Raw genomic sequence first — 13,363 nt, forward strand, 5'->3', positions numbered from 1 at the left:
TCATCCTGGTCAAATTTGTGGAGTTGGAGGCAACATTTCAGGGAACCGCGCGTGCTGTTTTATTCAGGACTCTAAGTCTTTAATGTTATTTTGCGCTTCAGTTAAACATAACATACTACCTTGTATGTGAAGGCATGGAGGCTTTTGTCTTTAATGTGTTTTTTCAGGTTTTCTCGCCAGTTTTTGTCGATGTGCCAGGCGCACAGCAGTTGATGCATGGGCTTTCCCATCACTTGTTCCCAGGCATTATAAAAGGCAGGTGCATCGTCCGTCATGAAGTTCTTGGCTGTAACTTGGCCTGTCTTGGATCTCATTGCATTAAAAAATGTTGTCACACATTTGTGGTCAACTCTGTGATGCAGTAGGCTACTGGAAAGCCTGCACCAAATTCGTCCACGCAGAGCACTGTAACCCTGAAAGAAGAGTTGTAGGCTAAGCCACCCAGAATATGTTAACTTGCGTAATGCAGTACACAGCACAGTGCTTTTATATTGTTAGGTCCAGCCGTGTCAGATTGAACCGGTCTTGTGCACGCACTAATGTAATGTGGCTTATGACATTGGCAAAGCAGTCATCTATGAAGTTTCTTCATAACTTGGCACCAGCTTTACAGGTGCAGTTCAGCTCTAGCATTACAGTGCTGCACAAACTGAACACAGTGCTACCCAAGTGGTAGAGGCATTTTGGAGATATCACATAGTCAAATGTCCCGACACACAGAATTCTCAAGCATTTTAGATTATCTAGAAAAACTAGGGAGGGGAATTTGTACTTCAGTTAGGAATTGAAGGGTATGAAAGTTCCAAGTCTTGTATATAACAAGGAAGATGTACTTTGAATGGCTCGTCTATAAAGCACATCTTGTCAGTGATTAACGACTTGGTCAATTATGATGTCTAGTGGACCATCCCGGCAAAGTGGCCCAAAGCGTTGCAACACATCTAATTTTGAAGTGGGTTTAAGCGCTGCTTCCTCGGTGGCGTTGCCGATTGCACATCGCAACACTGACTGCACTTCCTACGGTTTGCACTTGAGCTGTTTGGTGGCCGCCTGCCTCCCCTTGTTTTCTAGTATTACCCTGTAGACAGTTGCGGCAAAGCAGGAGATGTTGCGACACTTCAGATTTTCAAATTGAGCAATGTTAGTCTGAAATAAACACTTCCTTCCTTCCTTATGCCTTGATGGAAGCATACATTACTTCTGCAAGGGGTGCACGCACGCAATCCTTGCTTTCTTTCCATGAGTTCCATGACATGGTCTTCGCAGATTTCGTCACCTATCATGGAAACTGAATACTGTTGCTTTGCACAATGCATGCCTTTGTGGCAGCTGCGTTGCACTATCATGAAGTGAAGCCATGACCGCATCGCCGAGACAATCTAAGTGGACAGATAGCATAGCTTTTGCGGGGTATCACTGCGCACATGCAGACAGCCTCAAGGAAGTCGTATGCTTTTCGTTGGCATGCACGTCTGCCGCATCTAGACTAATCGGCACATCTGCATTGGCGACCGGCGTTGTCAGATCATGCTAGTGTGCGCCATGGAAGCATATTGCAATCGATAAGCTACAACTCTGTTTTCGACATGCAAACAAAACATGGGGAGCCGAGAGACTTTTAATGCCAATTTTTTTTTTTCGAAATATTTTTTTGTAACTTACTCATTCTTTATGTCTGTTCGATCATTTCGGCTGTTTTCTAGGTGCCACCAACTCCGAAAGTTCGGTTAGTGACTGTATTGAACTTCCTTTTTTAAAACATGCTTGTACAGTAGAGAGTGTTAGCATCGGGCGGCATTGCGTCATTCGGGGAATTTCACAAAGCGCACGGTAAACCTGCAAAACTTGGGGAATGTGGTAACGTAACTTGATAGACACCCTGTAGTGCTACCCACTTATTGTGCACATTGCCTGCAGATCATTCAGAAAGTTGCTGTAAAAGTAGGTGTCAGCTCTATTTTTGAAATTATGACAGATCAAGTTTAGGTGTAGTTTTTCAATGCAAAATGCTGACTACGTTTATTACGCGCGAAATTCAAAAATACACTTGAACCCTTATATATCAAACTGGAGCAGGATAGCAAAATTGTTTGATATATAGATAATGCAGTATTTAAAAATGTTAAGATATAAGCTTTCTTATAACGTACGTACAAGCTAGGGTATATTGCACCCACATTAGTGACACGTTTCTTGCACAGACATTCTGTCATTCCAGGTGGTCGAAATTTCCGGAGCGCTCCACTATGGCGTCTCTCATAACCTGAGTTGCTTTGGGATGTTAAAAAAAAACACGCAAACATGCTGTCGTCGGCGTGTTGGCAGCACATCGCTAGACATTTTCAGGCCTAATCTTCATATCAAAGCTACAGTGGACTGTGCTTGAAAGTAGTTATTGTGTGATGCTTAATCCTGTTTCTAGTACAATATGAATAGGCTAATCGGTCAGATGTACGGGCAATTCGTTTCGCTATGATCCACTGTGACTTTCTAAGTGAAGCAATTGAAGTACACCAGCCAAGTGCCACTACGCTTTATCTAGGTTGGCTCATTGTGCCGCAGTAATGTCGCGTTTAAAATGGGTACACCAGGTCCGAATTAATGCCACACTCGATCACACAGCATATTCTCCCTACCACATGGTTTCACAGCACTAGTACTGCCAGCAGATGTCTGAAGCGGCCCAGCTAACCCGCCCCATGTGCAAAAAGGGATTGCAAAGCACCATTGAAATTTAAGTTTCTGAAGGTGCTCACCCCATGTTTGCAAACCCTATTTCTAGTCTAAAGTCAATGCTGAATAATGTACGTAAATGAACAGAGTCAATTAATTGCAAAACAAAAATTGTGTATGGTGCACAAGTTGGCCAGCAGCTGTATGCAAATAGTTTCGATCACTTACCCCAGATATCTAATTTTTTAGCCATTGGCTAAAGTTAGTTGGGGCACCTGGTATATGCTACTGGCATATACTAGGCCACGTTTCTATACCTTTAAATAGGATTTTCAAGAGCTTGTCATTTCTATATTGTCGTAATTCAAGATGCCTGGGTTCAACATATCCAGGCTTGACTAATGCATATTGTGTCAAAAAATTGCTGGTTCAAAAGATATTATCAAAAACTTTCTGTAGTGTTTTATATTTTCTAATAATTCAACAGAAAGAATTGCAAAAGTAATTTTCAGTCATTACCTGTGGTTCCGTGTGTCCCATCAACACATATGCGATCAGTGCCAAACTTCTTGAACAGATCCTGCTGCGGCGCGGTCATTATTGGCACCATGAAATCGCTGTCGTCGAGAAGCTCCTGCTCTGTCTTGTCAAGCAGGTTTCCATTGTCTTGTTGTCCTTGGTGCTTAAAGAACAGTACTGGATTGTCCTTCTCGTTGTGCATCCGCTCCACCCACAACATCACGCTTATGTAGTCGTCAGGATGGAGACGCTCGTGGTTGTTGACTTTTTGTGTCCCGTAGAATGTTGTATAGGTCTTGTCTGGTCAGTAGGTGAACACGCTGAAAGGTGTCATTAGGCTGCTTCTGAATTTATCCAGGACTGCATCTAGGGAGACCCCTTCTCGAAGCATGGCTCCGAGTATAAAAACAAAGTGCATTTGTTTAAATGGAAATGGGCCGTTTTTATACCACTTGTGAAAATAGGCATCTGGGATTTGAGAGTAAGAGACACATAGTACAGCGTTTTTGGAAATAACAACTTGCTTGTCAAAATATTTCAATACTTATGCTGATTCCGCTGGTCATTTTGGAACAGGCTTTCTTCCTCCAGAATGGCGATTTTTAATGCCACTGGTCAACCAAGATCAGTTGTGCATATTCCGCTGGTCAGTTGGAACAATTCTGCGCGTTCTAGCTCGATCCGCCGACCAGAGTCAGATCTCGGCGGAAGTTCTAGTCTGTTATGTCGTCACTTCCGCTAGTTGCAAAGTATTTTGGCTGCTTTTAGTGCATTCAGAGATGTTAGCGAAGGACACTGGTCATCACCATCTATTTTCATTTATTTTGTGACCGTGTATGCCAAGGTATGCCTGTCGAAAAATATCTACAGCGCTTTGTTAAAAGCGTGTGAAAGCAAACTGTAAAGGGCTGCACTCTCATCTATTTATCAATCACAACACATTTTGTTGCTAGGATGCGACTTAAATTTCCCGGACAAGCTCAGCATTTCTTGTGCAGTGTGCTCTGCATGTTCCTCTGGTCGACAAGACTGATTCGCCCTGTAGCGATTTGGGTCACTGAATTTTGGTTCAAGCGCTGAGCTCCAATTGACCAGTAGAAATCACTATTATACTAGGTTCCTTATGCCATCCATTTCTGACATCAAATTACCGTAGGATCTCGAAATTACTGAGTAATCAGTGAGTAATTACTACCTTATTAGGATCTCAATGATATGATCATAGGTGATACAAGTTCAGTATGATATGAATTTATAAGACTAAGCATCTTTAAAGTATGCACACAATTTGCATTATCTGCACTCTTTGGTTACTGCGGCTTTCGTGGAATCGCAGCCTCTGTCATTGCTAGAAAAAGCGGCTTCTTACCAGTGATGGCATCCCTTTCAGTCTTCGGCAAAAGAATGTGCTGAAGTTGAAAGGCGTGGCCACGGTAATTGCTTTGGAAGACCACAATCACTGCTTTGCTGTCCTCAGTAACAGTCATTCCCTCAAAACACCTGTTACCGCACTTGACACTTCCAGGTCGTTTTAGTTTTCGTTTCCCTGTGCCTAAAGGAGGCAGAACAATATTGCATACAAACACTGTTTTTTAATGCAAGTGTTGAGGCCTAAAATTGTTACACCAGAGCAAAATACAGAAAGATAGCAAATTCATGTAGCATATTTATACAGGATGGTAAATCTGTTGTGCCCAAAGGCGTCATTAACCCTTACTGAAATAACGGATTCAGTGACTGCATCTTTCTGCCCTGGCCACTGGCACTAACGACAAATTGAAATTGGCTTGCATTACTAGACTACTGTGTTCCCACTGCGAACTGCTAGCTTCACTATAAAATAGCTCTTACAAAGTAAAAATAATCAAAAAGTGGAATATACATATTGTAAGGACGGGCTTGGTAGTCCAGGTTTATTAGAGACCTGAAGCCCGGGTCGCACACCGAATGATGATGGATTCATTCTAGAGAGAAGGATGAAGATGAAGCAGCACGTGGGCTCGTGTGAAAGATGCGTCATGCAGCGCTCACAATATTATTGAGAGCAGCCACTTTTGCAAGAAAACCGTGGGGCCGTCAAGAGTTTATTCTTTTGGGTGCTTCAGGCTAGGCTACATCATCATTCACTTCCAGATAGTTATGATGGAGCTGATTTCAGTTGCAACGTTATGAGTTTGAATCGAGTGCCAGGAGAATAAAAAGTTCCATTTTTAAATAAAGTTTTCTGAGCAAGAAATGTGTGTTTTGATGTCATAAAAACCTGGCCATGAAAAAACCACACAATCAATTTTCACTGGGGAAAAAAAATTGAAAGCAGTTCTCCTCATAGCCCTTTGATTGAATTGTTATACCTTTGTTCTTGAAGCTGGGGTTATGCCTTTGAAATTTTGGCTATAGGTAGGGGCTATGTATTTTGTGATACCAATGTACTGAATAAAAAGCTGAGCAGTTATGCTGTGTGCAAAAGTTTTTCTGACTCGGAGAAATTGCTTACACATATTAATGCTTCTGGTTTTGTTTGTAGTGACCTCGGGCGCATTACAAAATCATTGTTAGAAAGGGTAATTAGGTATTTAGTGGGCAACTAAAAAAATTTTAGAACTTATCAAGCTTCAATGGGATGAATGTGTGAAACTTGTTCGCAAATCTTGCAAAGTATTTTTGGTGTAGCATTTGAAATGGTGACATAAAGCCGAATAAATCTGCGACAACTTTAAGGTTTCTCTGCAGCACATAGCTCCAGGTGAGGGGTTCTTGATGACGTCATGTATGGTGCTTTAATAATTTGACGACCAACAAGCACGTTTGGTGCTATCGTTGCCGCCAAGGCCCCTAATTCTTTTGCGGTAGCAAGTCAGCTAGATAAAGAATACAGTGCCACTCTGCCTGTCTGTTCTTTTATGCCATGGCATTGTTCCCAACACATGGCAGTGTGAATCACTACGCGGTTTTGGCTAGCACTGCAGAATAGGGAGCAGCGCTAGTTTTATCTCTTGTGAGCCATTTGTGGGCACATAGGGATTATGTTCACTGCACTCTGGATGACCACACATCAGTGGCTGTGCATGGTATGAATGCACAGCCTTTGGGTTTGCACATGAAGCTAGCAGCTAAGCATTTTAGGAAGACTGATTGTTGAAAAGAGTAGGACCAAAATCTTATTTTCAGGTGATTGTTGGGAATGCACAATGAGCCATATGGTTGGCTCACAGGAAAAGCCCTCGGGCACCGAAATTTTAACAAAGGGTGTATGTACCGCTCTGAAAAACAGTTTGCGCACCTTTAAAGCTTAAAAGAAGAAATGCTGCTCCAAGCCTGCTACAAAAAAGTCAGTCCATGTTGCCAGCTCCAAACCTGCCTGAAAGTGAACATTTTCCTGTTCCCAGCATTGCTGTAGAAGACAGTTTGTCAGCTCTACTGCTGTGAGTGTCAGGGATTCAGGAAAAAAAATGCTAGTTTGAAAAAAGTATATATATCTGTTTCTGGATCATATCAACTACAGCAGACATTAGTCATTATGGGAATAGTCATGTAGTTAATTAGCTAACATTTAAATTAACATAGCCTTTTGGTTAGTGTCAAAGGCAAGTCAAAGGGAATGTTTCTTTCCTGGAGTCATCTTATTGTTTGTTACAACACTGCTTATTTGTTGTAAAAGATCAAGCCTGATAACTCCCTTGTACAATGCAAATACTGCAATAGCATTCCACTTCCTGCAGTATGGCATGTTCATTGCCAAATATGTTATGCAGTAAAGCGAGCTGTAAATATGGTGCCATACACTCTCTTAGGTTCTGGAGCAAAGAATTATGCTATTGCAATTACCTTGTGAAACATATTCTCCAGATCGATGACAGGTGAAATAAGTTTTTTTCTTAAGGGGCTGCCTTTTTTTGCGCTCGTGGTCACAATAAAGTGGCTGCGAGTACCTTGTTCTATTTTTTCCTTCCAGGAGTAGAAACCTAGTTGAAACATTGCAAACTGGTAAGAAAGCAAAGTATAAACAAACGAAAACACATTGCCATTCAACAGGCCTTGTATAATACTGTAAAGCCTCATCGATACATTCCCGGGTAATACGATTTTGTTTCATGCAGTCAAAATCGCAGGCAGTAAAGAAATTTCTTAGAGTTACATTATTTTCCGCCAAGTTATTATGTTCCAAATAATGTTTTCCCGGTTACTACGCTCGAAATTTCGATAAATTGTGGTGTTATAATACGTCTTTGCAATCAGCTGTACATTGTGCTAACAAGCACTCGCGACGTGAAAAACTGAACTGCCAAGGTTGCTTTTCTTCACTGCCTAGGTGCAAAGGGGCGAAGTGTCAAAGAAAGTCAACGAGCCAACATACGAGGCAGGAACACCCGCAGGAACACGACATCATGAGGAGAAACGCGATGGCTTCTTTGGGGCATAGGGGTGATCCATTTGATAACTACAATTATTCCATTGCCTATGAGCGGGCCGGAATTCGGGTGGCGCAGCATGAGCAAAAACGTGCCCTTGCAACGGCTCCACATGTCATTGATGTAAAAGGGTCAAGCATCCGGAAGCAATCAAGAAAATGGTTCTGGCTTGCCTTCTACGACCCGGATTTGTTACTAAATCTCTTCCACTCTTAGGACAACGCAAATATGGACTTAATTCTGTGAGAGCTAAAGAAAGGAAGTGTTGCATTTGATGTCTATAAATGTGAACCTACACTTTTATGAAGTCAGTCTCAATTCTAATGCCTTTGTGCCTGGTTCAGCAGTTAATTTTTTTCCAACACCAGGCAGTTTTGATATGTTTTCTCAAATGTTTTACAAACATGTCAGCGAGGTTTTAATTATAAATTTATAGTTATAGTTATATTTATAGTTATAGTAAAGCTTGATTTTCAACACAGTCAAAAAGTACTACAGAAATACTACAAAAAAAAAACCTGTAGTCTGTAGTTTGTCGTATTTCCGGCATGTAGTAATTGTGTTGTCTGTCTTGTGTAGTATTTCTGTAGTCTGCATTGTGTAGTGTGTAGCAGTTGTGTAGTCTGTCTTACTTAGTGTGTCGCATGTCTGTAGTCTGTCTTTTGTAGTGTTGTCCTTCTGTAGTCTGTCTCCTGGCGTGTAGTATTTGTGTAGTGTGGCGCATTTCTGTAGTCTGCCTCGTCAAGTATTTGCTATTGTTAAATTAACATGCAGCTGTGGAGCAGCAATCCAGCTCTGTGCATTCCATGCATTCTTAAGTATGGCCATGCACATCAAAAACACCTTACTTGGGGCAAAACAATTTATCAACGCAGTACTCCCGGCTGATGACGTTCCTTTTCTGCTTGTGAGTTCAGCATGCCCTAGCTGAAAAAAAAGAGAAAGACTGTGAGGCTGCATGCCCATAAGAAATACACGTTAACTTGGCAGAACTAATAAGTAGGCAATGTGTCAACAAAATGTCACCTAGCTGTGCAGACCACTGCAGAATTTGGGAGACATCTTTGGACTGCGAGAACATTTTTCGCATGCACTGCATACCTCGAATGACCAATTATGAAGAAAACCACTATATTTATTAGCACAATATGCATCCTTGATTAATAGACCTGAGGCATTCGCAACTCCTAGCTTTGAGCTATGCAATGCTTGGCAGATCAGTGGTGCACGAGATGGATGAGAGGTGTTAGTTTTTTCCTGCCTACTGGCTTACAGTTTGCTGACTGCATTGCAACAGGCGATGTTCCTTTTGCTTGCCTCTCACTGGCAACATATCAGAAGAGCTCGACAAAGACGACAAACACCACATCCATGATGACAATCATTAGCTGCTGCCATGACACTGAACAAATTATAACAGCCAACCACTTAATTCTGCCTAAACTGAACAGAAGAATCAAACGTGAATCTGAGAAGATATGTACCGCCGAAGGTCACAGCACTTCTGCGCCAGGTACCTTGACACATTTTTGTGGCGCTTCGGCAGCTCATCGGCAGGGCAGCTCTTCACCTTTAGATAATGCCACAAGGAATCTGCAAAATTAGGTAATACAGTTAAACCTGGGTATAACGAAATTGTAAAATGTCAGCGATTTTTCGTTACACACAGGTTTTCGCTACATGCAGTTTTCGCATGAAGGCCCAAAAGGACAATGTAGAACGAAAACCAGATGAAGAATTGATGTAAGAGAAAGCACATTGAAAGTGTTTACATTAAATTAGAATTATTTGAAGTCATCGATCGCGCTGATATCGTGGCGCGACTGTGGCAGCAGCCTCCGCCTCCGAGTCTCGCGCGACGTGTCCACGAGGGAGCGGGGAAAGGGAGTGGAGGAGAAATCAGTGTGGGCGAGAGCGCGTGCGTTGGCCCCCCTCCCTCCCTTCCCCGCGTGTTTGCCTCGCGTTGAAAGCGCGCTCCAGTGCTCCCGCTGCTGATGCGCGGGAGGGAGCTCGCGTGTCAGTGATGGACGCACGCTGCTCACCCTGTGTCTTTTTTCTGTTATTTTTGGCAGCTTTTATGCATGAACTATTGTAGTGCCATGTTCCAACAGCGAAAGCAGCAGAGACCGCTGCGTCTGCCGCGGAAATGCGGCATCGGCGCTGAAACACGGCGCATTGTATCTATCGTCCTGAAATTTGCGGGGTTCTGGCAAATTTCCCCTAACTCGGCACTAGCTAAGAGACAATCGGCGCCACGAGTTCGCTATTTCAAGGTCTACCGCCGCGACATGTTTGCTACATGGAGTTTTCAAATACATTCACCTCAATGGGGGCGGAGTTGGGGAATTGAAAAACTTTGTAATATCGAGGAAATCACTACATGAAGGTTGATTACATAGAGGTTTAATTGTCGGTAATATCAGTGCAGTTAAATATAAATATTACAAATTGACTTGGTACAAAGCTACAAACACTCATGCATAATACTACTGTGCAGATAAAGCATTATAGGAACAAAATGAAAGCAAGAACAATGCATGTAGCATCAATGACCGATACGACAATTTGCACAATTACTTTAAGGAGATGGGAAATATAACCATGTGGAGGACAAAAAATTTAATGCAATTAGAAATTGTGGCACTGTTTGCACTATGTACTACAGAACCTAGTACAATATGGGTTGCAAGGTAAGTTTGCATCAATTATCAACATCATTTCATTTTAATTTCATTTTTATTTCCTTAAAGACCCCTTTTGAGGGGCATTACATAAGGGGTGGATACAAATTTTGGATGAGATGGTACAAAGTCATGTGCTATGATTATAAATAGCTGTAGGCTTTTTGTGCGAAGATTATTGGACAGGTTCTTGTTGCAATCTCTTCGGGAAGGTCATTCGAGTCCGCAGCGGCGCGTGAAAAAAAATGCGTTTGCGAAGGTGACGGTTCGTGCAAGTGGACGGCTGATCTGGAAATGGTGGAGAGTGCGGTGAGATATGCGTGCTGGTGGGACCATATAGGGTGCAGTTTGTAGATGGCTGTAAAAAAACTTGTGAAACAGTGAAAGACTGGCTATGCGGCGGCGTATCTCGAGTGGCTGTAAACCTGAAAGGGATTTCAGATATGATACACTGGTGCTGTAATGGTATGACGAATGAATAAATCTGGCGGCGCGGTTCTGCAAACGTTCTAGTGCATTGGCGAGGTAAGCTTGATATGGGTGCCAAATGGGTGATGCATATTCTAGCTTTGATTTCACAAGTGATTCGTAAGCTAGTAACTTGACGTGCACGGGAGCATCGCGAAGATGACGTCTTAGAAAACCAAGGGATTTGTTAGCTGAAGAAATGATGTTAGTTATACGAGTTTTCCAGGACAAATCAGCGCACAGAGTTACGCTTAAATATTTGTATGATAGCACTGGTAGCACGGGAACGGAGGCAATTTGATAAAGGGATATGAGTGGGTTGCGGCGGCGATGAAAATACAGTGCACTGCATTTGTGAGGGTTTAGACACTTGAAAGGGTAAATCATTTATGTATATTAAAAACAGAAGGGGACCTAGTACGGAACCTTGAGGGACGCCAGATGTTACAGGAAGGGAGCTGGAATTATATTCATTTACGAAGACGGATTGAGTGAGGTTAGTTAGAAATTCGCTAATCCACATAACCACATTTGGATCGAGGTTAATGTGAGATAACTTGTGTAACAGGCGTCTGTGAGGAACTTTATCGAAAGCTTTTTTAAAATCAAGAAAGATAGCACCAATTTGTAGGTTAAGATCTAGGTTGGCATGCAGGTCATGTATAAAAAGCGCTAGTTGATTATCACAAGAAAAGCCTTACCGGAACCCGTGCTGCGCAGAATGAAAAAAATTGTTTGAATCCAGGAAGGCAATGATATGGGAGAATATGACGTGTTCCATGATCTTACAAGGCACACATGTTAAAGAAATGAACCGATAATTTAATGGAGAATTGGTGTTACCGGATTTGAAGACTGGAATGACCTTCCCAACTTTCCAGTCAAGTGGAAGTTGGCCTGTAGTAAGTGATTGCTGGAATAGCATGCATAAATATGCGGCACTGATGGGTTTAGTACTCTTAAGGAATTTAGCGTTGATATTATCAAAGCCGGCTGAGGATGAAAGTTTCATTTGATCAATCAGCGATAGAATCCCAGAGGTGTTAAATTCAACAGCTGACATAATATTATCAAAACCCGCAAGGGCACCTTGTGTAAACTAGGTGTTGGTGCTTGGTGCCACCACGGACCCTGAGCCCCCATACCGAAGCTGTAATCCGTACCGTGGCGATAGGTTGAGAGGTGAAGGGAAGAAACCTTGAACGGTGGCGGTCGAGGCCATGGTCAAGCCTCGGCCGATGGGCTCCTCGCCTGTCCACCAGGCGAGGGGCTCCGGGACCTTCCTCTGCGTATAAGGGTGAACCAGAGGCGACATATATTAGGACCCCTTAAAACAATCCATACTACATGGAAAAACTACCTTTAAAAAAACCTGATCGACCCCCGAAAAGGAGTCGCACCGAAGTGACGCAAAAAGTCAGTACACCAACTGAGAACTTTCCAAAGTTTCTTGTCTTGCACTCTGTAACCGAATCTCAACCAGTAAATGAACTGTCAGTCTTTCTGATTGCCAACTCTCTGAAGGCCATCATTGGGGCAAACTACAAAGCGAAAAAACTAGGATCTGGTGACCTGCTAATAGAGGTATCAGACAAAAGTCAATCTGACAACCTTCTCATAACAAAAACGTTTGCTCACCTTGACGTTCAGGTATCACCCCACCGCAGTCTTAACAGCTGCCAGGGAGTTGTCTCTGAGCGAGACCTCCTAAACGAAACAGAATCAGATCTTCTTGAGGGCCTACAGGACCAAGGTGTAACAGCAGTACGAAGAATAACAATCAGGCGAAAGAACGAAGAAATAAAAACTAAACATATTGTTCTCACCTTCGACCAGAGCACACTTCCTGAATTTCTCAATGTGGAATTTATCCGATGCAAAGTTAGCCCGTACATACCAAGCCCCCACAGGTGCTTCAAGTGTCAGCGGTACGGGCATGGTAGCCAGACATGTCGAGGACGCCTTACCTGTGCAAAATGCAGCGCGCATGACCATGCAAACGATAAATGCAGTGCAACTGACTACAAATGTGTGAACTGTGAGGGCACCCACCCTGCATACTCACGGTCCTGTGCAGCCTTTCAGGCTGAAAAAGAAATAATCAATATACAGATAACTGAGAAGATAACATACGGAGAGGCCCGAAAAAAGCACAGAATGCTTTCCTCAGCTTTCCTAACGCAGCCCGCAGAGGGGCCAGGCCGCGTATAGTAACGGTGGGCACGCAGTGCAATGCTGCTGACGTGCTCCCACCACGGCTCCTCACTAAGCAGCCACCGGCTGCACCAATCTTTGCAATCTCGGAGGTCACTTTCCCCCAGACGTCCGGGACACCAAAGACATCTGAGAGGGACTTTGTTCCTCTTGAAAAACCTCCTGCCTCCATGCCTTCACCAGAGGCGATGGAGGTGAGCACGGACTCCGCAGCGTCAGCGGCGCCTAGGGAGTCCGCCAATGAGAGGCGGGGCCTGCTGGACCGTCTCAAAGAAAAAAAACATACACCAGTTAAGCCCCCTGATAAGGGCGGCGAGTCCTAACCCTACTCTATATTCCTTCCACACCTACCAAAATGGCTACCGAGAGTATCATTTATTGGAACTGTCGAGGACTCCT

The 13,363-nt window shown here is 43.2% G+C and overlaps 1 pseudogene across 1 annotated transcript; it reads right to left on the reverse strand.

Annotated features, from left to right (window-relative positions):
• On the reverse strand, window positions 1-8,462 carry LOC146170824 (uncharacterized; annotated as a pseudogene). The gene is made up of 5 exons (XR_014703102.1): window positions 8,450-8,462; window positions 7,018-7,154; window positions 4,562-4,744; window positions 3,159-3,585; window positions 1-413 (listed from the first exon to the last, which is right to left on the reverse strand). The product of XR_014703102.1 is annotated as an uncharacterized LOC146170824 (transcript).
• Between the last annotated feature and the right edge of the window lie 4,901 nt (window positions 8,463-13,363).

Source organism: Amblyomma maculatum, unplaced genomic scaffold (assembly GCF_055883805.1).
Source record: "Amblyomma maculatum isolate TAMU_Amacu unplaced genomic scaffold, ASM5588380v1 scaffold_38, whole genome shotgun sequence".
NCBI lineage: Eukaryota > Metazoa > Arthropoda > Arachnida > Ixodida > Ixodidae > Amblyomma > Amblyomma maculatum.